This window comes from Helicoverpa zea, chromosome 25 (assembly GCF_022581195.2).
Source record: "Helicoverpa zea isolate HzStark_Cry1AcR chromosome 25, ilHelZeax1.1, whole genome shotgun sequence".
Classification (NCBI taxonomy): domain Eukaryota; kingdom Metazoa; phylum Arthropoda; class Insecta; order Lepidoptera; family Noctuidae; genus Helicoverpa; species Helicoverpa zea.
The window spans coordinates 3,076,185-3,102,296 of NC_061476.1; the positions used below are offsets into that span (position 1 = coordinate 3,076,185).

General features: G+C 33.8%; 1 protein-coding gene across 1 annotated transcript in view; it reads right to left on the bottom strand.

The window, feature by feature from the left end:
- Positions 1 to 26,112, bottom strand: part of LOC124642583 — a 70,200-nt gene that overhangs the window by 38,593 nt on the left and 5,495 nt on the right. The window contains exon 2 of the mRNA XM_047181034.1: positions 10,047 to 10,139. The gene's annotated coding sequence lies outside the window, so the exon portion shown is untranslated. The remainder of the gene's footprint in view (positions 1 to 10,046; positions 10,140 to 26,112) is intronic.

Genomic DNA, 26,112 nt, shown 5'->3' on the forward strand with positions numbered 1-26,112 from the left:
TCGGTTTAGCAGTTCCTGTGATTAGCGCACAAACCGACAAACAAACCAATAATTTCTTTAGTTACATATCAATATTTCAGATGATACCCCAAGTCCATTGCATGAGAAGCAACTATTAATATAAGAAGACATTGTTTTCTACTCAACTAAATTTAAAAAGAATCCTCTTATAGTATATTGCTAAATAAAACTTAGGTATCGATCAATCGCGATCCGAATTCGCAATCGCATCCATCACTCGATCAGTGAACTGCATTATCCTGAACTCAGGTCATTCACCTTGAGTCTGTGTATTTCTGCACTGAAATATTAAAGGCTTTTTGTTGCCATGTTGATGGAAATGCATATAAAAGGACGGATTTATGGAAATTGTTATTGTTGTATGGGATTTAGGTCATGTTGTAAAGTCTGGGTTTCAATTGCACTCAACTTATTTATTGTTGGTATTAAATGCATTATTTGAGTGTTTATCTGTATATATGTAAGCAATATAGAAAGTAAACTTAAACTGAAACAGCAAATACAGTCATGTCCAGAAAAATCTACATATATCAAATCTAAAAGACTTCGATAAATTCATTCCCATCGCTGTCTACTGGGAGCTTGTCTAAGAGGCTGGTCGCATTGCCACGTTGAATGGCAATGCTTAGCTTAATTATACTCTGTTCAAAGCATCTAAGATACGTACTTAAATTTCTATGGGCAAATTCATACATGATTATTGCTAATATTAAGACGTCGTGAAACATTCTAAATTGTACTACTCTTAAGACAAAGCCACTCAAATATTATAGCAATCAAAGACAACAGATTATTGGCAAACTAATACTTCTCCTCAAGAATTTCATATTCTCAAGAAATGGCAATAAGACCAAATAAGCTGTATTTTCATTGCAATATGTAGATCATTGAAGCTCGCTTACATCTTAGATGCTTCGATACAAAAATTGCAAGTGGCAAAGAAATTGTAACTGTTGTTTGTTAGTTTCAAGTTATATGTTTTTTTTTACACTACGCTATAAGTTTTCTTCACCAAAACCTTTGAAAATATTGTACCTGCTTGCTTCAGTAGCTACCCTTTAAAATGAATGATTTTTAACTTTACTTTGAGTCATTGAACCGCTGAATTTAGAAGAAGTACATAACATTTATATGATTTTCTTTGTTAGAGTTCCGCGTAGAAACAAAATAAGACGGAGGCAATGTCACTAGAAGAAGCTAGTCTTCGATAAACCTTTCTTCCTAAGAATGTCGTTAATTGTATTCTTATGGGACTTGAAATAAATTTCAGTTTTGTATGCGAAACTTTGTACAAGAAAATCTTTGACCTCGTTTCATGCTTTACTAGCCGGTCACGGTTCGTTTATTAAAAACTTCCTGCAAGAAAAATTATGTGCTTCTTTGTTAAAAAACTTAATAAATCTAGTTTTTACTTAATTTTCTTTGATAGTCTTGGTCATCACTGCTTAAGTTTTAGGGTAGCAAACAAATCAAGTTATTGTATCCTACGTACGGTACCCTAAAACGTGTGCTTTATTCAGATGTAACACAGAACATAGATATAAAATCAGCATTATATTAAAAACCAGTAAGTCAGGGTTACCTAAAGCTGCATGTAAAACCAAACAATGACCAATTAGTCAGCTTTACGAGCAATTCCAATCATTTACCGACCCGTGACGTATGACAGACGCCTGTTATTGGAGATATTATAACGATTTACGTACGGAACCCGTTTGGCAGGAGCCCAACTCGCTGCTGCCACATCAAACAATTATAGTGGTCTCTTAGTAATGGATTATGTTTCTGGGTGGCAGACTGTTGTAATATAAAGAGACTTAAGTTTTTCGATTTATTCGGATAATATTTATTTAATAGTATAAACGCAAAACTGAGTAATTTCCAACCGACTTTCGATAAATGTTGAAGATTTGGATGTCTGTATTTTTATAGTTAAGTGTGTATTTTTTCACGCTAAAACGAGTCAAAAGGCATGGAGTTTGCTGGTATACATCGATGATGAAGGTAGTCTTTCTAACCGGTTGCAGGAGGTTGGTTTTCTAGGAAGTAAATGAAATTGCGGGGAATAATTTTAAAAGGGAGATGTAAACTAATGTACTTAAACATTGCCAACACGGATGCGGTGATTTTTTATGACCCATTCAAAGTTCTTTCATCTCAAAATTAATGCGATTATGTTTAAACGCGTTACTCTTTTTAATGTGTTTCGCCGATTAGGTTTTACACAGCCAACTTTGATGCTGAAGACTTTAAAATTATTTTGTTAAGTCATACTTATTCATGAGAAGTGTGTTAATTTTATAATGAACCATCTTCCATCAGAGGTTTCATCGACGTCGAGACTATTTACTGCAATCGGGAAATCTATTTCCCGCAACCGGGTAACAAGTATGACCTTTCTCAAGCTCTGGATTACCTGAGTATACCTGTCATTTTATTCGGTTCTATAGTTTTCGTTTTCTTGAAATCCGGCTTGACACGACATATAAATGTATATTGGCTAAACATGATTGATCAAGAGTGTTTATTAACTCGAGGAGACATAATTTGGAAAATTATTTAAATGCAAAATAGCCCATGTATCAAGGAATCTTATAAGCTTACTCATAAGGCTATCCTTTCCGTTAATATTAACATAGTTTCCTGAATACGCGAGTGAAACCGCGTAAGATATCGTTTACGGAACCCGATGCGCGCACGCATATCATCGAGACTAGCCATAGAGCACGATCATTACTTCTTGGCTCCTGTTCAACTGTCGATGAGTTATCGCGATCGTTTTCAACAAACTACGATTCCTGATAGGTGATGAATATAGTTTTTAAATGGTGATGGATATTCTTGATGATTCATGCCAATTTTTCTGTTGTACGTAAGTCAATTTGTCACTTATTTGTTGGCTGTTTATTGTAATTAGTGGGGATGTGTTGCTGTTTGTTCATTATTGTAAACACGTGAGTAATTAAGGACCGAAAGGGTGATTTTGTACGACATGATGAGGTCACATTTAAATACATATAGGTACATACATGTACCAGTAAATATACAATTTCTTATCCACAATCACTTAGTACTAGCTTTCATAGCAAACAAATTCTTCAGCTTTATAATATTAGTATAGTATTACTAGGGATTTTAAGACATACCTGTAATATAAATACAATAGTACTTAATAAGGCTATTCAAAGAGTTTATACCAAAGAGAAAACATGAATGTTATTCACAAATGTTATTTCGTAAGTGGCGTCCAACAAAAAACAGAATCGTTCTTCCGGAATTTATATTTAACCCCATCGAATTCCAGTTTCTTTATGTGACCTTACGAATTATATGCTTGTTTAAGAAAATTCTTCAACACGCTTTTAGAATGTTTGTTTGTCCTGTCTAATCTCGAAAACGGCTGGAACTACATCGAAATTCTTTTAAAGATTTATGGTGATAATAACATATTAAACCGAGTTTATTTAATTACATAATTTTTGAAGCGAGGCCGAGGAGATCGTGGAAAATGTATGCGGTCAAAGTCGGCAGCAATTTCAGTGTAAAAAAAATTATGAGCGACGTAAAATGCCTACTGAAAAAATATGCTTATTCAACGCGGCGAGTTGTGTCATCCGAAATAAAATTACCACAAAAACAAATAATAAAAAAGTGCCACTTTAACGTACGTTGTCAACGGGATTTAAAATTAAAGCGGTATACTATTTTTGTAGAAAGAATATTAGTCATAGTAGAGGGAGTATTCTGGATTCTCGATGCGTACTCGGTAGTAAACGTAGTTGATAAACAAAATACAGTCGACCCTCGTTAATTCGAAACTCGAGGGACTCTTAAAATATTACGAATTATCGAGTTTTTGAAATATTATATGGTTCGAAATTTGTGAGAAAAAATAAATAAAACTTCGAATTATTAAGTGTTGATCAATTATTATTTGTTAATTGCTATTTTATAAAAATGTCAAAAGTTTAAAGACACATTTGTGTGCATATACTTATGTATTCATAATATGAATGAATTAATCTTTCGAAACAGCTCCGTCATACTGCTTCAAAACAGATTGCTGCTACTCAGACTGCTCTCTGACTCTGACTTACAATCTTTCCGCCTCTTCCTCTCTGCAACTTTGAATTCTCGAGTGTTGGATGACTAAGAATTCAAATTAACGCGTCGTTTTGTTATATAGCAATGCTTTTTTCGTTCGAATTACCAAGTGCATAAAAATGTATTGGTTTAGTTCGAAATATAAAGAGATTTTGTAGGGAACTCGTGATAACTTTGAATTAACGAGAGGTTCGAAATATCGCAGGTTTGAATTAACAAGAGTCGACTGTATTGTAATTAATATGTCGAGACATTTATGTATCAGGTAAGCATTCTTAACGTTCACAAAAGATATTCAGAATACCAGCATCAGGTATTTTAAGGTGAGTATAGACTACAACACTTACTTGTACAGAACGGCGAGCCGCTCTAAGAGATGTTCTAGTCTAGTGTATCATCCTTTTACGAACAAAACGTCGAGCACGCTCGCCTGTTTGTTACAAACCAACGAGCATATTGGTGTAACATTTCGTCGAGCGTATTGGTGTAATTACATGGAAATGCTTTGGTGACTGAGTCAAAGTCAAAGTCAAAGTCAAAGTCAAATCATTTATTTCACTTAGGCTTTCACAAGCACTTATGAACGTCAAAAAATATAAATAAAGTTGATTCTAGTTGATTCTAGTTGCCCATTCCAAAAGTAGCTTCCTATGGAGAAGAACGGGCAAGAAACTCCATGGTTACTCTTTTTAAAAATAATAGGTATTACAGTTTGTATGTATTGATACATACTATAATAACATGCGAAGATCATGTAGAATCACAATAGACAAAGAATATGAGAATAAATAATAATAAAAAAAGGTTAAAATGCTACATGGTGTTCACATTTACAAATCAGTTTATATTTTTGTACAAAGTTACAAACAAACAATCAAAAGAATAACACAATCTTACTAGCGGGTGTAATTTTAAATTCGCAATAATTTGATACTGTCAGTGCGTCCTATGGAGCAGGACCAGCATGTTTCCAAGCATTTTTATCTTGAATATAATCTTCTAATTTATAATAAGCGTTTTTACAAAGTGTGGCTTTTATATGAGTTTTAAACCGCATGTCATTTAGTTCCAGAATGTTGTCTGGTATTTTATTATAACATTTGACACAATATCCCATGAAAGATGTATGTACTTTAGATAGTCTAAACTGCGGGATGGCTATTTTATTTTTATTTCGAGTGTTATAATTATGTCTATCACATATTTTATCAAACAAATGTAGGTTTTTCCTAACATACATGATATTTTCATATATAAATTGGCAAGGCACGGTCATAATATTAATGTTTTTAAACAGTTCCCTAAGAGATTCACGACCACGTAAGTTGTACATAGCTCTGACAGCTCGCTTTTGTAAGATAAATATGCATTCAATGTCAGCAGCTCGTCCCCACAGCAGAATGCCGTACGACATGATGCTGTGGAAGTAACTAAAATATACCAGTCTAGCTGTTTCTACGTCCGCTAGCTGCCTCATCTTTCTAATAGCATAGGCGGCCGAGCTAAGACGACCCGCAAGAGATGTTATGTGGGGTCCCCATTGTAGTTTTTTGTCAAGAGTGATTCCCAGGAAAACTGTCTGATTTATAAATTCTAGTTTTTGACTATTGAGTATTATGTCACATTCACTACTTTTTACATTTGGCAATGAAAATCGAATGCATTTTGTTTTTTTTTTTCATTAAGGGCCAAGTTATTTGCGTTGAACCAATTTTGAACCTGGATAATGGAATTGTTTACGTCGTCTAGGTTACGTCTACGCCGATCAATGTTAAAAATAAGAGGGGTATCATCGGCAAACAACACCATCCTAGGTTGATTATCAAATAGATAGGGCAAATCATTAATATAAACTAAAAAGAGGAACGGACCTAATATGGAACCTTGTGGTACGCCCATTGCCATCATTGAGCCCAGTGAATTTACGCCGTTTACTTGAACTTTAAGTTGCCGATCGTTTAGATACGATTTTAATAACTGGAGGGATGTATCTTTGATTCCGTAATGCTCTAGCTTCTGCAAAAGCGTTTCGTGATTTACACAGTCAAACGCTTTTGAGAGATCGCAGAAAATTCCAATGGAGTCTTCAGCTTCCTCCCAAGCCCTAAAGATGTGCTTGATCAAAGTTACACCAGCTGAGTTACACTGAGCTTTTGCCTGTATTGTACCATTCGCTACAACGTTATATTACACAGAAATGCTCCAGAAAATGTTGTAGTCTATACTCCTAGTACCTTAACATAGCAAAACAGAACTCCCCTTCAGTGCAAACTTAGGATATAAGTGTGTTATAAAAAAGTTGTGCAAATGTGTAGTGTTATCAAATTAGTCAGGTTTTTTGTAGTTTTTAAACGAAACAATAGGTTAAAAAAAAGATGTATTTTAACGCACATTAAACACGTTGTCAAGCAAGATGATAGATATTATAAATACCATACGTGTGAGTATTGATTTATTACATAAACAATAACCAGAATAATGGAAAACACACTCAAAGTATTGTGAAAACGGTTATTGTAGTGTTTCAACTATGTTTGAATTTCAAATTGTTTATTTGAAATGATTGAAAACTTACGTAATGTTATTATTTTACAGTTTGCTGCTAATGGAGATTATGTAAGCCAGTTTAGTTTATGAAAAGCTAATTTTGTTATGTAATAATATTGTACTAACTAACTCTTAAAATAGGAGCCGTGTACAAGTTTCTGGAAGCCCTATTATTGAAACGTTATGAAATTATGTAGGTTGATGGAAAGAAAGAAAGAACATTAATTGACACTAATCAGACAATATGTAGTAGGGAATAGAAAAAAATAACAAAAAAAATGGTGTTGAATAAATAAAATATGAAAATCTCCAGAATAAGGCCGCGTCGGTATTTTTAATCGAAAACTTGTAGCGGTGACAAATGCCAAGATAATTGCGTTAAATCATATTTTTAGAATAATTTGTGTAATAATCTGTATTTTAATGGAACAAGATTTTTAAATTGGCTAAAATATGTATAATGTTTTTGGATGACTGTTTTTTTTTTCAGTAATTACTATGCTGAAAATACATTCTTATTCAATGTCTTCTGTAGTAAAACACTTATCACTTGGCTTCTCCAGTTTTTTATATTACAAAAATAAACCTCCATCATGTCAAAAATCACGCGAAACTCTATACTCTAAATCAGTAGTTTTTTTGATTTTTGCGAATACATAGACAGATATACCTAACTTATACCTATGCAAATCCGGGTGCAAAAGCTAAGCCTACAGGAAACGCAGTTTTGCTCATAGAAATCGAATGGTGTTATTATAGTAAGTACAGCCGTATGGTATGAAATGTGTGTACTTTAGATAATTGAGATACCATGTGTGAGAGATAAAGTAGGGCTTTGTACTGAGCGATCTCCTCAAGTACCTACCTATATTGAGAAATATGCGAAGTAAGCATAGTAAGTAGGGCAATGGGATTATTAGTATTATATGATAATCATCCTCCGAGCCTTTTTCCCAATCATGTTGGGGTCGGCTTCCAGTCTAACCGGATTCAGCTGAGTACCAGTGCTTTACAAGAAGCGACTGCCTATCTGACCTCCTCAACCCAGTTACCCGGGCAACCCGATACCCCTTGGTTAGACTGGTGTCAGACTTACTGGCTTCTGACTACCCGTAACGACTGCCAAGGATGTTCAATGACAGCCGGGACCTACAGTTTAACGTGCCATCCGAAACACAGCCAATGGTGTTTAAGATATACTTAGAAAGTACATACAGACTTAGAAAAGTTGCATTGGTACTTGCCTGACCTGGGATCGAACCCGCGCCCTCATACTTGAGAGATTGGTCCTTTACCCACTAGGCCACCACGACTGCTTATATGATAAGATAACGATAATAATGCAGGTCTAGAAAAAAAATGTAGATTTCTATAAACAAAACGCCCAAAATAATAATTATCTATTGTTTGGGAGTCCCCTCAAATATTAATTTCATTTTGATATACTTTTACAGTGGGTACCTAAGTAATTTTGTGAATATTTCAAGTCTGTCTATTGGCGTTATCAATATATTGATAAAAACGAGAAAAAAGTACATGTGTATTATATTGATGAGCATAATATGATCATGTAACTCCAAGAATCAAACCTTGAATTTTCGGCTCATCGTATACCCATTTACAACCTCTATACCATCAAGACATTTTTAACCATTCCATAACACCAATCATTACGCATGCTAAAAACCCAAGTGTTTACTCTATGAAGGTTAACCGACCATTGTTTTTAGGGCACGTTAAAGAACTTCAAGGCGTGAAACGGGACAGATGGTGACGCTGCCATAAAATGCAGCAGACGTATAAATATAGCTATAGAACTGCAATAAAGTGCACTGGACTAAATGTAAATATAGCCAGCAATGCGCCTGTGGGGTCATTGGCGTGCATTCTATTCTAGTGAAGTGGTCTAGTAATGCTGAAATTTTCGTTTAAATATTTTAAAGTGTGTGTTCGATTTTAAGTGTTTTTTTTTTAAAAACTGATATCTAAATATGGTTTCCGAGGAGCGCAATTTTCCGTGACGGTAAAAAGTTTAGCGCTACCTATTCCTTACGATGATGGAGGGCTTAACGATAACTTATTTAACAAGAGCCTTTGTGAACAAAACACTAGGACAGAAATTCAGAAATTTAAAAAAGGCGGCAATTTAGAAAGGCAAAGTTATTTGACAAGAGCCGTAGTGTTTTGTTCTCTACTAAATTGAATAACTTGATAATTTAATAACTTGAATTCAGCTCACAGATGCCTTGCGCATTCGCATTAGTATTTTTCAGCAAACTTCAGCGCTGCAAAATGTATTGTCAAAAGCGGTATTTGTGGTTTAATTTATTCATATCAACTTTGTGGATACCGTAGTTAATAATTAATTTATGACACTGTTAAACATGAAAATGTCACTTGTACATAATATTCTCTCAATATTGGGTCATTGACGCATGTATATGGGTTACTATGGCTATTAACGCCAACGGCAGCTGATATCATTCACATATGTGCCAACGAGACGAATTTAGTTGCAAGTTCTGATTATTATCATAATATTTAGTTTATCATCAGGCACAAAAATATGTGTACTAGTTTTTCTATGATCATCAGCCTTTTTATCCTTGTCCCACGTAGGGCAAACGCCTATTCTCGTATAGAGATGGAATGAGCGTTAATCACCACGCTTGCTATAGGTGGATTGTCTATTTCAGACCTGTCAAGTCCAAGAGTCCTTAGTATACCTAAAAGTATAATGCAAAAAATACATAAAAGATCCAAATTCGTTTTAAAAATAAAAAAGGATATTCGAAACACACAGACTGACTTGAATTACAATTTTTTATTCAAACAATGAACTAAAATCTCTTTAAAAATCGACTGGCTGACTCATTAATGACTTTGTATTACCAAAAAAATAAATAATACAGTGTTGCCAACATCAAAACCAAGCTTCATACGAAAACACAGGTAGCATTCACACTCGCTCGTAAAAGTCGGATAAAGTAATTATCTCTGAAGATTTATGGACACTGAAATTATTTTAATGCACGGAAAAACTGTGAACATGGACTTATAAATTCGGAACAAAGAACTTTTCATAATACCCAATATTTTTATACTAGCTGATTCCCGCGGTCCCATTCGCGTTTTGAAGAAACTACTTCCCGCATCCGGATAAAAATTGGCTTCCCTCGATAATGGGTTATCTACGACTGAAAGGTTTTTTTAATGCTGGATATTAACACGTTCAAACATACAAACCCTTCAACTTCATGATACGTATAGTTCTCATTTTTTTTTTTTTATTTATTCCTTTCTATTAATATTTTCCTTTCTTTTTATTTATCTTTATATTTGTTATTTAATTGTATAGTTTTTCATTTACTCACGTGAATGTTTTGTGATTGCTTGACAAGTATTTAACTGTCACGGAGCTTATGTAGAAGCTTTACGGCAGTACTCCAAGGCGCATACGTTGGTTCCTGGAAATATATAAATAAATATATTGACTAATTACTCACAGAATCACTCTTATTATTGTATAAACATAATATTATTCTCCACTGCGTGGCTTCTGTACGTATTCGTTCACGATTGACTCAATAACTACTGTCAAAATTTTCCCCGAGGGATTCATGAAAAGGGTTTTTTATTAATATCTACTAATTTACAAGCTGTTAGTGGTTCACGGTTTCATCTGCTTTTAATTAAATAAAGAGTATAGGCCATATCATATTAAATATAAACCCAGGATTAGTAATTTAACCAAAAATAAATAATAATTGGTTGCATCTCTTAAAATTAGAGAAAATATCTCCAAAAATAATCTACAACAGCAAATCAGGTTATCGAGTGATAATGTATTAGTCAGAAATTAATTCTCTGCTCTATTTGCCAAAAGTCTACGAGCGTTAAATGAGTTCCTAATATTCTATCTGGCGAAACGTTCGCGTTGGCACCCTCATGAGTTTTCCTACTAATATTACCAGTTAATCTATATTTAGTTTGGATTTGTGTGATTTAATAGGTACATCTCCCTTTATTAATTTAATAGGCTATTTTAATTTTATTTCTTATTTCAAAAATGACTAGCTTGCGGCAGCGGTTTCACCCGCGTCCCGCATCCCCGTGGGAACTATATCGGGCAACCAAGTTCTTTTTCGATACTTTGACTTTCTAATATGAAATAGTTTTCCTAATCGACCCAGTGATTGTTGAGAATATCGCGTTCGAACAAAAATCTTTTTAACCGACTTCCCAAAAAGGAGGAGGTTCTCAATTCGTCGGGATCTTTTTTTTTTATGTATGTTCACCGATTACTCGAAGACGCCTGGACCGATTTGCAAAATTTTTTTTTAGCTTTATAATATTGTATAGATAGGACTGGTAAGTTAGGTGACATAAGAAGGTCAGAAGTGACAGAAAGAATAACCAGTGCCCCAATTTTTCACGACTTTATATTCAGAAAAAAAAACTTGTTCCCTAATGACAGAATTTGTTTACATTTTTTTACCACAGTTTAGACTTCTGAAAGCAAAAGTTATTTACATTTGCAGCCTTTTAATTGAGTTTGAAATTAATGTAAATAACATTCAATGTTTATATTATACAAACGTCAAGATATTTAGGTCAATATATATTATGGGTTTTATGCTGAAGTTTTTCTAAGGAATGATGCTTTTATTAGGTTTATTCGTTTTATTTGTAATAAACAATTTGAAAATTGGTTCAAATCTCTTTCGTGTGGATTGTATGGTAATATAAGTTTATGGTAGATACTAGACACTGATGTGGGTTTGTAGATCAACAGTGGGTGGGTACTATTACTACCTACTTATTAAAAGACGACTGTACCTATAGTTTGATAGGTTTTCTTTTTAGTGTGGTTTCTGGTAAATGTGCAAAAAAGTTCCAACCGCGTCTCGAGGGCACTATTTATTTCTCGGACACGGATAAAAGTGGCTTATGTTCTCCGGCTCTAGATAGTGTGTGAGAAAATTTGTAATCAGTTCATTATCATTTTCAAACAGACGGACTTATCTCTCCCCACCCTTCAAGTACGCTCAAAATATAAGGAACAGAGTCCAAAAAAAATATGAAGTCACTGACGCCCTTTCTTATTTCTTGATTTACTCGATTTCTGTATTGTAAAGGTTACAGAAGTGATTAATATGTCATACCACATTTATAGAATTTTCCATGGCCTTTAAAACTGGAATTTATATTTTCCGTTACGATGAATTATGGGATTTATACACAGATGATAAATATTCTAAATCCGCTCCAATCTGGCACAAAATCAAGGAAAAATCGAATAGCGATAATGGCTATTTAAAAAAATACTGGCACACGCTATATTTGTTTCATCAACATTCAATTTCGTCGTAAATAAGAGATAAATAAAATAATGTTGTTATTGGTGTTATTTATTTGGAAAATATTAAAGCCCAAAAGTTCACCGACAGTTTTTTCTTAACGACTTTTATTTGAATTTTCAAAGTAGCTGGTTGTTTATGCTGTCGATGAACCCTAAGTTCTAAATGTGGTGATCGATTTTTTTATTGTTTTGAGCACCGAATAATCAAAAAGCTTACTCGTCAGAAATCCTCTTTTTAATTATCTACAATTAGCGATCATCGTCTATTTGTAAGATGAATCGAACCTGACCGAACATTTTACGATCGAAAGTTCGAGAATATTAAGTACCTATGCTGTATGCACATCCATATATCACTGAAAATTAATTAGAAAATACTCAACTAAATATTCTAGAACATTTAAAACTTACATTGTATCATCAAAAGCAATAGGATTGTTTTATTGAACAGTAAAATTGGTTGAAAGCGGTGGTCGAGCAATAATTTTTAACGAGCATTGTAAAGCATGCGCTTAAACGTCATTAAAATATATTTTTAAATGCATTTTTATGTTGATCTGGCGTAAAATTATGTGGGACAGTGACTGTGTTTTATAATATATCCAGTCCAGTATCCAATTATGAGTCTTTCATAATTTTTGTACTTAAAAGATATGTATATTATGCGGTTAGAAATGATATTACGTATGGGTCCAATCCGAAGGTTTAGTTCACATCGAGAATGAAGGAGAATGCACATGTTTGCGAGAAAACGGCGTAGAATAATATAGAACAGAATAATACATAATATATATGTCGCAGGGATATGATAAAAACGGGGATTTGATCAATTCCCTAAGGGACTTGATCAAATCACGGAGGATGTTAAAATTACAACACGATTTTATCTTTTCCCTAAACAAATCTAGTGAATTGAACAAATCCCTAAATTGGTTCGTTTTTATCATATCCCTGCGACATATATATAAACTACTTTTAGAAGATTAACGAAATAGTTTTGACAGAAAATAATTTCTTTCACAGACAAAGATCATTTCCTCATTTATGTCATGAAAAATCCCTTGTAGATAGGTACATTTAACACGGTAAGCTTTAAGTACTCAATTATTTTTTAATCTCTATTTCATTATTATTCTTTATTATTCTTTATTGTACACAAAAACATATAAAAAAAAAAAAACACACACACAGAGAAGACATGTACAAAGGCGAGCTTAACCCAGAACTGGGTTCTCTGACAGCAAACCTTAGAGCGATAGAGAGATGCGATAGGGAAGAGAAAATTTAAAGTGCACAACATTAAACAAAACAAAGATGTAACTACATAACATAAAATATATACCTATAAATAAAACATAAAATATAATAAATAAATAAATACATACATACAAATAAGGTCATGTTGACAGGAAATGTTCTTTAGTTCGTCTCTTGAAGACATCTAACGACTTGCTCTCACGTATACTGTGAGGCAGAGCGTTCCAAAGCCTCACAGCGCGCACAGTGAAGGATCCATCATAACGGCTCGAAGTATGAGGAGGGATACGGACTAGGAGAGATACAGAGGAGCGACAGGGTTTGCCTCTGGGAACAAGGAACTCAAAACGTTCCCGAAGATAGCTCGGAGCGTTGGGATTATGAAGAAGAGAAAAGTATATTTCATCTAGAGTACTATTACTCCAAGTATAAAGTGGTGCTCCTACAAAAAGCCTGGATGCGTAATGGAAAATTCCATTGCGTGCTCACCATCGTGACAGGTCATTGAACTCGGCTGAAACAAAGCTGTGCTTTTTACTTTATCAGTGTTATCATTAATAGTACATAGTGTTATATAGTACTTAGAGATAGTAGGCAAGCTTTTTATTTTGTAATGTCACGCGTTTTTGTAAAGAGGTAGACTTTTCCTTGATCTAGAGAAGTCTCAACAATATGTATGTTTTTATTTTTTATTTTTATTTTTATTTTATTCATCATGGGACAATAAACAGCTACAATATAAATGTTACAAAAATAATTACTTATAATTATATAAACAATATGATAGAGTATCAGAACATATTTTGACCGATATCCTAATTATTGCAAAGCTATCTATATAATATCTATCTATATCTATATAATATTGTTTATCTAAACCAGTGGTTCTTAACCTTTTTGACATGAGGGACCACTTTAACTAAAGTTTGTCTTGCCGGGGACCACCTCATCGGTTTACCTAAATTAGCACTAATTTCTTTATTATTTATCAAAAAAAAAACTGAATTTTTGGGTCAGTTCTACTCAAAGCTAAACGTATGTCGGCAGTTGTGTAGGTAAGCAAATGCAAATAAAGAAAACTTTGCCTATGGAGTTTCCAAATGCGCGAGCGAAGCGAGCGCGAAATTTTTATCGGACTTAAACCAAATATTACGTAAAATGTAGCCCAAACGTACTTAACTTTTTGGTTCTTGACAAATGCAAAAATAATATGCTGAATACGCGAGCGAAGCGAGCGCGAAATTCTGTCGGACTTAAAACAAAAATTTCGTAAAATTTAGCCCAAACGTACTTAACTTTTTGTTTGTTGACAAATGCCAAAATAAGGGCATACAGTTTCTGAATACGCGAGCGAAGCGAGCGCAAAATTTTAACTATTTTTTAAGACTCAAAATCAAAATTACGTAAACTGTAGCCCAAACATATATTTTCGTGAACTAGGTACGACACACCCGTTATACGTCCATGCCAAAACCCCCGCTCGCAATTATAAGTCGATAAAAATTAAGTTAGATAACGTATAGCAACGTCGCGAAGCTAAGCTTCGCGGACCACTTGGAATGCCTCCAGGGACCACCAGTGGTCCGCGGACCACCGGTTAAGAACCACTGATCTAAACCAATCAAACTGCTTTTAAGATATTCCTGTGAATATAACTTCAATGTTGAAACTATTATTCCTATCAATACATGATCGTTCGCAAATCTAGGTGGAAACCTTCGCTGATTAGATCTAAATGAATGTTACAGGTAAATAGGAAAAATATTTGTTTGTGTCCTAAACGCTCGAAAACTACCTAATGAACAGATTTGATTTCTTTTGCTGTTGGGAAGCTTTCCTATCTCCGGGAAGACATGGGCTATATTCTATCCGGGGAAGGGCAGTAGTTATTGAGGGTTGCAGATAAAACCGCGTTAAAACTCCTAGTCAGAGATTTTAATTTTGCTCTACTAACCTTATCTGTACATTATAAAGGTTAAAGCTCCTATTTCTGTGTTATACAGGAAATGTATGAAATAACAAATAAACATTTTTGTAATATAAATATCTGCATAGCAGTTTTGGCACCTAGCTGATTTCATCACAGCTTTATGGAGTAATAAATTATTGGTTTTGTTTATGTTACAATTGGATACAATTATGCGTGCGTCAAGTATATCTTAGACACCAATGGCTGATAAAAAGGTGAAGGAAAACATCTTGAGGAAACCTGGACTATTAGTCTGAAATCACCAACCCGCATCGAGCAAGCGTGGTGATTAATGCTCAATCCTTCTCCGTGTGAGAGGAGGCCTGTGCCCAGCAGTGGGACTATAAAAAGGCTGTAACTGTAACTGTAACTGTATGCGTGCGTCGAACGAAAGAGAGCCCGTGCACTGCAAACTTTTAGTGAGCCGATAGTTTTTTCGAGCTCATAAAGACGCAGGACCGACATTTACGCGCTCTCCGATGCACTGGTGTATCAATCAGAACCGCTAGACTCCATGCTACTTTGTAAAGGTTACTAAAACCCATATAGCGATTTCGGCTTGATATGGGAATGATATCTCACCAACGAGGCAGTTAAAATTAATTAGTTTTGTAATAGGAATCTCAACGACTCTGAAATGATGAGATGTATAATAGTGTATTCTCGCTATATTCATGCATAGTGCCATCCTTAAAACCAGGTCAAGTTCTTATTAACAGTAGCTCGGGAATAACCTTCAGTTGAATGAGAATAAAAAGAGTATGTTGCGTAAAGAGTTCGATACAAAATAAATTATTTATTTATAACAAGGTATGTCGGTATTTGTGGTGTAAAAATAACATCAATGTTCAGTAGATGGATTGGCCACTTTATCTTGTTAAAAGTGATGAATGATTTTATCAGACAATGCTGGATTTCTGTGTTGTATCAATTAGGTACATTTGTCTGCTATATCTAGTCAGAATTAAGTGTCAGATAAGCCAATTAAAATTGGATCTTTTTGGTCCTATCTGTCGCGCTTTCACACCAAAACTAATTCAAATGCAATTTCGCACAAATACATGATTCAATTCAATTCAATTCTTTATTTGCGTTCCATATGTAATACAGGTGGTATTTTTATAAAGTTTAAACAATATATTAGAAACAACATGGACCCAGTAGGGCACAGCATAAAGAGGTAGGAGAGGTTTGCAGTACTTATCATTATTACAAAAAAAAAAAACTGAAATATATTAACATGTTATATTCTTATCTTATTATGTGTGCGTGTGTGTGTGTATGTGTGTTTGTTGTTATGATTATTGGCTGCAGGAAGTATTTCCCACAAGATACTGGTGAAAAAATGCAGTTTGTGTTTGTGGCCACTCTTTAAATTTTTAAACACTATTGGCATACTTAATTCAAAAATTTTAAACCATCAACCGAGTAATTTACCTCCTTCAACTTTCAGTACTTCTAAAGTTACTGTATTTTCTCATAAATACGAGTCTATTGGCGGCATTAAACAGAAATATAGCAAGCCGTAATAGTAATAGCCGTAACAAAGGGCCAGTTAAGGTTAGTTTAATTGTTACTGTTTGGGTTAAGCTTGTTATGGGTTTAACTGCACCTTTTGTTTGTATACCTTTTGCCTTTTGTAATGGCAAGTTATGTGTTACCTTAGTTAAATCTAAGTGGGCATTTTAAATAGATATATTGTTATATGTATTTATGGTTTTTAAAGTTACTACCTATTCCTCTCTTTTCCACCCATTTCCTCAGAGAACTACATTCCGGACTCAGATAAAAACTGGTCTTTGTCCTTTACCAGGCTCTAAGATTATCTACCTTTTTACCAGCGAGGTCTCATTTAAATTGGTTTAGCAGTTTTTGCGAATAGATAGGCAGACAGAGTGACTTTTGCATCAGAAGTTGACATCGATGAGAAGCTATATATACCTAGCTATGTAATACTAATTCTACAACCTAGACAAAATTGATTATACTATGATTTAAATTCGTTTTTAAATACACAGTATCAATGAACCTAATACACGAACAGACCAAACGTAGAATGACTAAGATTAAACGTATGTGCAATGAAAAGACTATAAAATCATGTTTAGACGTTCAATTACATAGAATCATATTCAATGATTACACTTGACGTCATCCTATTATATATTGTTATTGGATTTGAAAATTTTACGACTGGCAATGAGGCAAAAATGTTTTGAGTTCATTGGTGGTACACGTGGGTACATATTGTTTGCTCGAATACTAGGCTAAAAGATAAGGGTAATTGTAGGAAATGCAAAAACTATTATAAACAAGTTCCACATTCTTTAACCTCAAAAAACACCTTTCACCAATTTCTAGTGGTATGTTGATTGTGCAACTAAGAACACTTAAAATGTTTGGCCATATCATCCGCAATGAAGACTCAATGGAACGATTAGTTGTGCAAGGGAGAATAGAAGGACAGCGTTCTCGTGGACGATCGCCAACCAGATGGACAGACCTCATAAAATCTGTAACATCAAGCTCAATTGTGGAGTGCGCACGGAACGCCACCAGCAGGGAGAAGTGGAGAGAAATCGCAAGGGCAGCCGCCAGAGACAATCCATGATCACGACCACTCTGCCAAGAGTGTCCGATTAAGAAGAGAGAGTGTTATGTTTGGAAAGATGAAGCGACGATGAACAAACTTCCCGGCAATATAGCGCCTGTTACAATTTATTGGTTTTTGAATATTTACTTTAATATCTACAGTTATAGTTATTATGTATCTCACGCCCTATATAAAAATTATCCTATATTCATTTTAATCGTGCGTGCACGAGTACTTATACCTGGTTATGTTTCTAAATCCATACCTTCTACTGTATGGGATATTAGTCCACTAAATAAAACGATACCCATTACAAGCATATTAGTTCTCAGTAAGTACACTATAAAGTTCTCATTTAGTACAGGAAGAAACTCGTATAATCTTAATACGAGCATAACGTTTTCAGATTAGCGTTCTGTACCTTGTACAGGATGTTTGCTTTTCATAACGAGTTTCTTGTACTTGAGTACTTAAATCTGATTTGGTGCACCGAAGTGAATTAGTGAGTTTAATTGTGCGTGTGATTTACTGGATTTACTGAACAATTTTAAAAATATTTGACTGTTGGAAGGCTAATTTAAATCTTGAAATCTATGCTGAACTATTTTTATTTTTATAATATTGCCTCTATATTGCATGTCAATTGGTAAAATATGGCTGATCATTTAGATACCCTTATGTAGCAACATTATTGTACACATATTTGCAAAAATAAATGTCTTTGTCTTTGAAAAAAAAGTACACGATGTACGGTGGTATAGGCTATATTTTATTCGGATACAAGGAGTGTTAATTAAAAAGCTACTTGATATTGACTTTTATAAGATTTTCACAGACATTTCTTCTTGTAATTTTCAAATGCAACACTAAATGATTATTTACCATTATTAAATTTGAAACCAAAAATAATACTAATTGCCTTGATTTCAAGCATCATTAACCGATTTATACTGATTTTCAGTAAGTACATCTTAAATCAGTATCTACCTAAGTTCAGCTCGGCGTTCCGTGCGATAATTGGACCGTGACACTTGAGTTGAGCTGAAGTCAATTGCCTGTATGAATAGATGATCTAACTGAGAAGCTAAGATTAGACTTTGACACCTAGATGTACATACCGAGTGTGTACGTGCCAGAAGTGTCTCTAAGGATGTGTTTTAACGATTGAATGGTAAATTTTATCACCATTCTATCAAATTATTTTACAAAAGAAAGATAATAGAAAGTTTTAAAGCTATTTACGTAAAAGGGTCGATGGGTAACGAAAATGGTTGAAAAACACTTTTAACCTTTTTGAGGACTCGAACCTTTTGCTTTCTTTATTTAATAACTTTTCTTTTGCACATGATATAACAACCAATTCTAAGATGATAGAGATCGCAAGGGACTTTCAATTGTAGGTATATATATTTTTTTAATTTTGAAGTTTTTCCACAAACTAACACGACTTGGCGGACCTCCTGCTTGGGTTTCGGGTTTACTGCATTAAAGAATATGATAAAAAACCATCCTGCGAAATGATACCTATTAGTTACAATTATTCGTTACTTCAGTCTACACGCAGCCTTAAATTATTAAAATTAACTGTGACAAGATAACAATTGTCACATCAGCGCCACTCAAATGATGAGGAGTGAACATAATCGAGATATTAATGTCTGACATTTGTTTTGTAATTACAGAAGAATTCGTGGCTGACAGACAAATGGTTGTACCTATTGTGTAATTAACAGCCGTAAGGTTTGACTGATGAAAACTTAAGCGGTTCTTCGCTCAGTCAACCTGTGGATGGATTATCTTAGATTAGACCTTAGCGAGTTGACCATGCTTCGTGGGTCCCGGTTATTATTTGTATCTACTCCTTCGACATTGGTTACGGGCAAAAGTGTGACAACCTGTAGGTATTTCCAAGGGTTATCTGTATACCTAGTGATCTTTCAGTCGTTGTGTCGTGGAAATCAGAAGGTAGTCGCTGTTTGCAAAACACTGGTGCTGAACTCTATCCTGTTAGACATATTTAATCCGGGAGCTTGAAGAAGTTCTCTTGGAACGAAACCGTGATAAACAATTAGGTAGTTTAAAAGAATAAATTATCAATAATATGAAGTTTAACCAATTACAGCTGTACTAATCCGTCCCAATAACCCAGATGTTGTTAGGAAAACGCTAGGCGGATGTTATTTCCCGATGATTCATAATGAAATTGGCAGTGCAATTCATCGTAATAATATCTAAACAATATACCAATAAATACTGAAGCGATCTAATAGTTCCAACAGTTAGATATGTTCTGCGGCTGCCTGCCAGAATAGTGTGTCATTCAGTTATAATAAATATAGGCTGCATTGGAATTTAGAACAATACTTAACTGTTTTATACGACATTGTACCTAACTGTACATATATTATACTAACTGCTTTCTGCGGTTTCACTCGCGTCCCGTGTACTTACTTCCCATACCCAGATAAAATGTAGCCGTTGTCAATAAGAGTAGTGTAGCTTCCCAGGAGTGAAAGATTTTTTAGGGTTCCGTAGCCAAAATGGCAAAAACGGAACCCTTATAGTTTCGTCATGTCCGTCTGTCCGTCTGTCCGTCTGTCCGTCTGTCACAGCCGATTTACTCGGAAACTATAAGTACTACAGTGATGAAATTTGATGGGAATATGTGTTGTATGAACCGCTACAAAAATATGACACTAAATAGTAAAAAAAAGAATTGGGGGTGGGGCCCCCCATACATGTAACTGAGGGATGAAATTTTTTTTTTCGATGTACATACCCGTGTGGGGTATCAATGGAAAGGTCTTTTAAAATGATATAAAGTTTTCTAAAAAACATTTTTCTTAAAGTGAACGGTTTTTGAGATATCAGCTCTCAAAGTCGTAAAAAGTATGTCCCCCCCCCTCTATTTTTATAACTACGGGGTATAAAATTCTAAAAAAAATAGAGGTGATGCATGCTAATTAACTCTTTCAACGATTTTTGGTTTGATCAAAGTATCTCTTATAGTTTTTGAGATAGGTTGATTTAACTGTAATTTACGGAACCCTTCGTGCACGAGTCCGACTCGCACTTGGCCGGTTTTCTTACTACATAGTATGCAATATAAAGTAAAATCATCCTCCGAGCCTTTAAGTATCTTCTAGAAAAAATCTTTATTATAAAAATCTTTACTATTGTATACTATGTAGTATACAATATAAAGTAAAATCATCCTCCGAGCCTTTTTTCCCCAACCATGTTGGGGTCGGCTTCCAGTGACAATATAAAGCAAAATAATGAAATAAAAATATAAGATAACCAATTTTTTTTTTAAATGAAACTATATAGATATGAACTTGTGTATGTAGTACAGTAGATAAGTTTATGTCAACGCAGCTACGCACTAGGATTGAAACTTTAATATTAATCTTGCTTACATAACTAGATCAATACAGACAGACTGAAACATATATCGATATAACAGGTGAGAACTACGCACAAGTAAGCGATGGTCGCAGAATGTTAACTGTATACAAAAATACACTAGTCTAGGTATACAAAAATCTATATCATTTTAAAGCCGAAGGGTTTGCTTTTTTGCGCTAATCTCAAGAACTAAGTAGTTGTATAAAATCTCTATAAAATGTAATAAGTTTTAGATAAAAATGTTGATGTTTCTAAATTATGGCTGAATTATTTATATAGATATTTTGGGTCTATCCTATATTTACAAATCTTGACACCCATAAAAGATGAAAATAAAAAGTAATTATTCAAAGTAGGGTGAAAACCATCACTTTATGAAAGTCAATTTTACAAAAAACCGCACGTAAAATTGCTTTGCCTTCACCAGTTCCTATATATTTTTGCCGAGAAAAAGTAAATAGTGAAATAAACTCTGCAGCAAAATTATTCATTCTTTCCCTTCTGTATTTGAATTCTCCATACGCCTGTTGTCTAGGGCTGACACTAAACGCTATTTGTGTCTCAACCTTGACACCGCTTGCGACACGAAACTAAACGCGTTTCGTTTTATTAGCCATCCATATTGATACCATTACTCCTATAGGCTAAGGCTACTGTATTTTGTACGCGAAAATCTAGGAGTATGTTAGGGTGTTTTTCAGAAAAGAATACCCTGTGACGCACAGGAAATATTTTTTTTTTATTTCGTGAATTCTATTATATTTACTCTAATATTAAAGAATATATTGTTAACTAGCTAAATCTGCATTTTAAATTAAAATTATAATATGATTTTAAGAAATATTAAAGTTTTTCTGTCAGCGTATGATGCATAGTATTCCTGAACGTCACAAAATATAATTAATTAGAAATAAAACAAACAAGTATTAAAACGAAATCAACTTATGGTAGCATAAAGATATACTTAAAATCTTTCAAAAACAAACAAAACGATAGCATAATTCTATAAGATTATTAAATAATCAGCTAAATAATTTCACTTTCGTCACTTCTTGGACACATCTCACTAGAAAAGTTGTCATTACTAATGATACCCGCTACAATTTCCAAAATCAAGCCTAGTGAGAAATTTTAGATACTAACAAAATACTATGATGCCAAAATAAACGCTATAAAATGAAAAATATATATTTTAAAACCATTTTTATAACATTCAGAATATGGGACAGTGACTATTATGAAAATTTCGTGATGGATAAGAATAATTTGAGCAATGTCCACACTGCCGATTTCAAAACACAATTACAAAGAATAAAGTATTAACTCACAAAATTTTTAGATATAATCCTTTACACACACATATATAAACAAAACCGATTAAATGTAAGCCTTTTCGTTTGATACCTACCACACGCGCGGACAGGACGCTCCCATAAATTATTTAATTGTACACTAAGTTTTACAATTCAAGATCGTTACGATTTTGTTCCGGTAGTATGTAACGTGACGCACAGGAGGTGACGTTTTCATCTCACGAGACTTTTAAAATTGAAAATAACTAATATTTATTTAAACTACCTCGTTTTTAGCCTTACTAATCTAATAATGATGAGTTGTTTATGTTTTATACAGTATTATAGAGTTTAGAAAACAATTTATTAACCTTTTAAATACTGCCACTATCCGGAACAAAAATTTTGCGCACCGATGACACCAACATTGTCGTCACAGTTTTAGCCTTACCTGACTTTAAAACGGCAATGGCGGAATCCTAATACGATCATAAAGTTGCCAAGAAGGTAGAAAAAACACAAATTAGTAGATTTTGTCTTGAGTACGATATCAAATTCACCGTGACGAAACCGGATTTTCCGGAACAATGATTTTCGTAGGACAACATTAAAATAATGATATTTCTTAAAATAACAATAAATTTATGGCATAAAAATTAAAAATACGTTTTTAGAAATACAGAGACTAAGAGTCCTCTTCAGGTTTATTTTGAATATAAAAATAACTATCCACTTTTTATGCTACATATTGATTTAATTGTACATAAAAATATATACCTAAATTAATCAAAAACTCACTTTCACACGTTCCATATAAAAAAATCAAAATAAAAATGTTTGAATGTGTGGGACAGGTCGATTTTGCTAGGGTCAAGTTTTCTGAAAAACACCCGTTAATAAATTACATCATACTTGCGTAGATTGTGAAAAAGACAGTTTTGATGTGCATCCGTCTAGAAGTAATTATTATCATTACTTTTTCGCGCAAATTATACATAGCCGATGGAATACAGTTATCTGCCTATATAGCTTTTGCTGCATACATATTGACAACATTTCCACTGACTTTATCGTAACGAAACACATCTGTATTTATTATTACTCGTTTAAAAATAAGGCAGAAATTCACATAACAATGAAAATGTAAAAAAAAGAATAGTAAACAAAATTGACTCATCCAAATGATCCAGAAATACAGACAAACAAATATTCACAAAGATAAACACACAACTTTGTTAATGAAACATTTCAGTATTTTTAATTTTACAAAGATTTTCAGATCGTATTGTCTGGCTGGTGAAAGTTATGACGGCAAAATATTTTTAGAGGAAAAATTGCAATACAAGTTGTCTACATAATATGTTTTAAAAAACTTGTAAAACACTTGTTGTCATTGCAGCTACATCCTGTTAGACTGGATGCCGACCCCAACATAGTCAGGGAAATTTTAGGCCGATGATGACAGACTTTTCATACACTATTTCGTATTTTCATCATCATCATCATCAGCATCTCAGTCATAGGACGTCCACTGCTGAACATAGGCCTCCCCCTTAGATCTTCACAGATACCTGTATTTTACAGTTGACTGAATCACACTGTAACACTAATATTATAAATGTGACAACTTGTATGCATGGATGCTTGTTACTCTTTCATGGAAGAACTCCTAAGAAACTTTACATTTACTGTCTTTTATCCAGCCAGAGGAAGAACTCGGAATGGGGGGAAACCACGGGGATCAGCTAGTGTAGTGAAATATAAGATCATTGAAAGTACTGAAATTTTACAATGTCGTTATTCTGGTAAAGCCGGGTAAAATATAATACGCAGGTATAAATATGTGTCCACCTGCCAACCTTCTTCAAAATAAAAGCGTGATATTTTTGAATCTATAAGAGAAGTTAAAAGTATCTTTATTTTTAAGATGATTGAGAGTTCAATGACCCCGGTCATCTGTAGCATTGAGTTTGTTCACCTGAGTGACCTATATGGGATATTTTGTTTACTTCATTTAGATACTATGTTCTGTTTCTACGTTTATTTTTGAATTTTACCATTACCATATTATACATAGTTTATGGAAAATACTGCTAATAACATTCGTTTAATCTGCGTTCAGTATCTATTTTGTATTTTGAAGAGGCTACTGCCAACGGTATGACATGCGGAACGACTTCACGCATGCGGATAAAAAGTAAATGGGCTATCTAATACTGAAAGTCCTTTTCAAATCAGACCAGTAGGGTCCGATATATTATTTCAATATTTTTTTTTATTAATACATTAAAATGCACAGTGCATTCACACACTAAAAAGTACATGCTTACCAAATACATAAACCTATCTAAATTAAGGCAGACTTGTAGAAACATTGATTTACGTACCGACAGATTCATTACAATTCTGACCGTGTCAGACCAATTAACACAGACAATGCAACATACAAACGAACTTAAAAGTGAAAACAGTTCTGACCTTATTTACGCGCTTATTATGCAAGGGTCTAATTTTATGATTACGATTCACTTTTGGTGGGTTGATTTTAGAAATTACTGAAAATGATTTGAATTACAAATTATGTAAGGTGTCTGTCTTACTTAGTAGTTTAAAGGATTGTTTTGCATAATCCGTTATAAATATTAATGGGAAAATTGAAGTATGTATGCCTTTCTAAATTAACGTAAAAATACTTTCAGCTTCCTTTAAGCGTCTCCGCCTACCTCGAAGCCAGTCCTAGCAGTTTCTCCCGCATTCCAAGAGAACTATTTCTCGCATCTGGATAAAAGTAGTCTGTTATTTACATGTATAAATAAGCCATATTACCTACTGCTAAGTTTCATAGAAATCCATTCAGTAGTTTTTTCGTGAAAAGTAACAAAAGCATACACATTCTTACAAACTATCGCATTTACGTTTTATATTAGTATGATAGCCAGGATTTAAATGTATTCGTTAACTGCGGTACATAAAAGGCAAAACTGAAGAAAATTACCTCATATTTCTTCCACTATTTAAAGTACACTCACTAAACAATAAAATAGGTAGCACTAAAGCATTTCTAGTTATAAAAGGTAACGTTCATGGCTGTAAAACAGTTTCATAAGGTTAGCAACCCCATAGAGGTTTATGGCTAATAATCTAGGTTTGGGTGTAGGTTCATGGTGTTTCTGAACTTACTAAACTTAGTTATTTATTTATTTATTTATTTATTTATTTGGTTTATCAACAGATGTTACAGCAATACAAACATAAAATAATACACAATGGATCTTAGTTCTACTGCACATCCAATTACAGATAAACACAACATGCACATTTTCTTTTGCAAAGCACACTAATTTTACAATTCAAAAAGACCTAAAGTAAACTATATTATATAACCTATACTGTGTTAGTTTTACGGATAAATGTTGCCAGTGTTTCTGTGTGGATATCATTGAGGTCGCTATATGCATTAACTAATTTACACATCCGTGGAATAGGGGAGTTAGTACCAAACTTAGTTCGTCGGAAAGGGGGAACTAAAGGAGTAATCGGCTTCCTTGGTAGTCTACGT